This window comes from Ornithorhynchus anatinus, chromosome 4 (assembly GCF_004115215.2).
Source record: "Ornithorhynchus anatinus isolate Pmale09 chromosome 4, mOrnAna1.pri.v4, whole genome shotgun sequence".
NCBI classification, from domain to species: Eukaryota; Metazoa; Chordata; class Mammalia; order Monotremata; family Ornithorhynchidae; genus Ornithorhynchus; species Ornithorhynchus anatinus.
The window spans coordinates 48,954,254-48,958,612 of record NC_041731.1 but is presented as its reverse complement, the minus strand read 5'-3'; the positions used below and the strand labels follow the sequence as shown (position 1 = coordinate 48,958,612).

At 39.9% G+C, this 4,359-nt stretch overlaps 1 non-coding gene across 1 annotated transcript; it reads left to right on the top strand.

Moving 5' to 3' along the window:
- The first annotated feature begins 3,547 nt into the window (after positions 1 to 3,547).
- Positions 3,548 to 3,685, top strand: LOC114811968. Its single transcript, XR_003759662.1, has one exon. It is a non-coding gene; the product is annotated as a small nucleolar RNA SNORA7 (small nucleolar RNA).
- Positions 3,686 to 4,359: the final 674 nt, after the last annotated feature.

The window sequence follows — 4,359 nt, the reverse complement described above, 5'->3', positions numbered from 1 at the left end:
TCTGTCAGCACTATGAGCATCTGTTATCCTTTCCCAAGTGTTCCACTCATTCCTACTACTACTAGGAGAAGTGATATGGCAGTGGTCATACAGAGGGTATAACTGCTTACCCTCGAACAACTCCCTGACAGCAACAATGTATTATGTTGAAGGAAGTTTAGCCTGCATTGTTGCTGTCCTCCATTGTAAATGGAAAATTATTTAAATGACTTTTCAGGGCTATGAAAACTCTGGCTTGGAACACCCTCCCTCCTTATATCAGACAGATAATTTCTCTCTCCTACTTCAAAGTCTTACTGAAGGCACATCTTCTCCAAGAAGCCTTCTCTGACTAAGCCCTCCTCTCTTCTTCTCTGATTCCCTTCTGCGTTATCCTGACTTGCTCCCTTCATTCATCCTCCCTCCCATCCCCACAGCACATATGTATATGTAGGTAATTTATTTATTTATATATTATTCATTCATTCAATAGCATTTATTGAGCATTTACTATGTGCAGAGCACTGTACTAAGTGCTTGGAATGAACAAGTCGGCAACAGATAGAGACAGTCCCTGCCGTTTGACGGGCTTACAGTCTAATCGGGGGAGACAGACAGACAAGAGCAATGGCAATAAATAGAGTCAAGGGGAAGAACATCTCGTAAGAACAATGGCAACTAAATAAAATCAAGGCGATGTACATTTCATTAACAAAATAAATAGGGTAATGAAAATATATACAGTTGAGCAGACGAATACAGTGCTGAGGGGATGGGAAGGGAGAGGGGGAGGAGCAGAGGGAAATGGGGGGAAAAGAGGGTTAAACTGTGGAGAGGTGAAAAGGGGCGGTAGAGGGAGTAGAGGGAGAAGGGGAGCTCAGTCTGGGAAGGCTATTATATATATATTATATTATATATATGTCTGTCTCCCCCTCTAGACTGTGAGCTCACTGTGGGCAGGGAATGTGTATGTTGTTGTATTGTACTCGCCAGGACCATAGTACAGTTCTTTACACACAGTGAGCACTCAATACATGTGATTGAATGAATGAATGAATGAATGAATGAATGAATGAATGAATGAATGAATGAATGAATATGAGAGGGAGGGCTCATTGTTCTGTCAGCAACAGCAGACAAATGCAGGCTTCTTCACTCACCCTGTAAAATGCAGCTGGAAAATGAGTCACTGGCCTGAAGGAATGATTCATCTGCACAGCAATTAGTCTAACTTTGAGTTTTGATAACTGTGGTATTTGTTAAGGGTTTACTCTGTGCCAAGCATTGTACTAAGCACTGAGATAGAAACAAGATAATCAGATCCTACACAGTCCCTGTCCCACATGGGGCTCACAGTTTAAGCAGGAGGGAGAACAGGTATTTAATCCCTAAACTCACAGAGCAGGCATAATACCATTGCTTTGTAATTGGAAAATTACAAATCTGATTGTTTTTTCTATATGATCCTTCTAAGAAATCAAAGGAAAGTATTATGTGTATTCTATTTTGGATTGTGTTTAAAGAAAGCAAAACCTAATTTCCACTCTTATCAAGAGATATAATGCTTTAATTGAGCTTCAAAAGCCTTATTTTAATCCATACAAAATAACACTAACGATAACTTTTTCAGTCTATTTACATTAACAATGTTATGTTTTTGGTGTTTTGAAAAATAACACCATGTTTCTTTGACTTCTCAACAAATGAGAATCAAGTAATGAGAAGATTATTGGTAACTGAAAAGTACTATGCAATTGCATATATTACTTTTCAGAATGCTGATTGGAACACATCAATCCTAAACTTGAAAATCTCCAGTGGCCACTGTTGAATCTCATAAAGAAACCAACTTCCCTGATCGTCAGTTTCAAGCCTCTCTATCATCTTGAAAACATGAAAAAGTCCACTACTGGGTTAGAGCCATGATCCATTCAGCCCAGGATTCCACTTAGTAACTGTGGTATTTGTTAAGCACTCAATACGGGCCAAGCACCATACTAAACCCTGGAGTAGATATAAAATGATCAGGTCCCACATGTGGCTCACAGTCTAAGTAGGAGGGAGAACAGGTATTGAATCCCCATTTTATAGATGAAGGAACTGAGACATAGAGAAGTGATTTTTTCCAAGGTCACACAGCAGACAAATGGCCAAGCTGGGATTAGAACCCAGATCCTCTGACTAACCTGGCCTGTGATCTTTCCCCTAAGCTAGCCTGTTTCTCTTCCATTTCTCACAGTGGTGACAGAATGCTTGGAGAAACCATAAGGTGATTATCCTTCTTGACATCTGCCTGTTTCTTCTCCCTAAATGTAATTTATTTTAGCATTCATGTCCTTTCAGTAGGCTATAAACTCCTTGAGGGCAGGGATCATTAACTCTATTGTACTCTCCCTAAAGCTTAAAACAGTGCTCTACATAGAGCAAACATTCAATAGATACTATTGATTATTAGGGGTGGATCACCTTCTATCCCTAACTTTTACCTCTTCCTCGGTAGCTTTCCCTTTCCCACTGTAGAATTCTCCTACCACCTATCAGTTTATCCAACCACTTTGTATCTATTGTTTCTGCCTGCATTATTTCCTGCGGTACAAAGTTCATTTATTTGCCACCAACAGTGTGAAGAGGTGTTGTCTTTTGCTTATTTTTAACATATCAAATTCAAGTTTTTAATGGGGTTTATTTGTTCTAATATAGTGGCAACTGATGTTGTAGGAACCAAATTCCATATTTGCACTCTGTGTATTCTGCAGCGTGGCTCAGTGGAAAGAGCATGGGCTTTGGAGTCAGGGCTCATGAGTTCGAATCCCAGCTCTGCCACTTGTCGGCTGTGTGACTGTGGGCAAGTCACTTAACTTCTCTGTGCCTCAGTTCCCTCAGCTGTAAAATGGGGATTAAGACTGTGAGCCCCACGTGGGACAACCTGATTCCCCTATGTCTACCCCAGCGCTTAGAACAGTGCTCGGCACATAGTAAGCGCTTAACAAATACCAACATTATTATTATTATTATTTGTGAATTGGTAAATTTCAATCAAGTCCTTTCTGAGTCTTTGCCTTTTCATGTAAAAAATCCTAACCTTTCCAGGCAATCAATGGTATTTATTGAATGCAAAATAGAGAACTAAGTGATTTGGAGAGAACAATAAAAGTAGAAGACATGGTTCCTGCCTTCAAGGAGATGGGAAGGAGCATAATTTTGGTTAATCTCAAGTAGAAGACATGGTTCCTGCCTTCAAGGAGATGGGAAGGAGCATAATTTTGGTTAATCACCCCATTGAATTGTTAGCTCCTTGAAGGGAGGGAATGTGAATATCCTGCAACTGGTACACTCTTCCAAGCACTTAAGACAGGGACTCGCACTCAGTAAGTACTTAATCAAGATCCCAGACTGATTCAATGATTGATTACAATATAATAGGAGAGAGAGAATAACCGAAAATATTTATCAAAAGTGTAAGCAAGACAAAAAACAATCCTATAGTTGTGGGTACTAGAGCTAAGGCAGAATAAATAAACCAAAAAAAATAAATTAACACAAAATAAGATATATTTAAGAGTTACATCCCCTCTCATGATTGCACCTGGAGAGTTTCCAGTACACTACCAGTCTTGATTACAGGAGGGAGAGTCAAGCAGAGGCATACCTATTCCATTCCTAGCTTGGGCAGTGGCTAACGAAGGGAAGGCAATCTGCTACAAGTCAAAACTCACCTATGCTGGGCAACAGTGGCATGGGAGAGAGTAGAGGGCAGAGACTCAAGTTTACTGCAAGGAAGGAGGCAATGGTAGACCACTTCCTTATTTTTACCAAGAAAACTCAATGAATATATTACCAGAACGATTGCGGATATAGTTGAGGCGTCCTGGGAGAGATGCGTCCATGGAGTCGCTATGGGTCAGAGACAACCTGACAGTATAAGAAATAACAAGACAAGAGCTACATAAGATATACATTTGAAGTAGCATGTTCTAATGGGAAGAACCCAGGTCTGGGATTCAATGGAACTCTTCATCTAAATCCTCTGCACAAGGATCTTTATTTTTAGATTGAAAATACTTCAACAGCAGAATCAATGCCTTCTGCACATGCTGAAAAATCCCTGAAAGGACTAAATCTGTGCTGCAAACAGAATGGTCACTCAATCAGTGGTCATGAAGACTAAGTGGGAACTTGATGGAAGCTTATAAATTTGTGAAGATTTTGGTCAGGAAAAAATAAACTGTTATTCACCAAATTCTTCTACTTGGATTGAGAGCCCCATAAGGGACAGGGTCATGATTAACTTATATCTACCCCACTGCTTAGCGCACTCATAATATGCATTTAGCAAATGCCATCATTATTATAAAGAGGCACCATTGAAAGCTGAAGGTA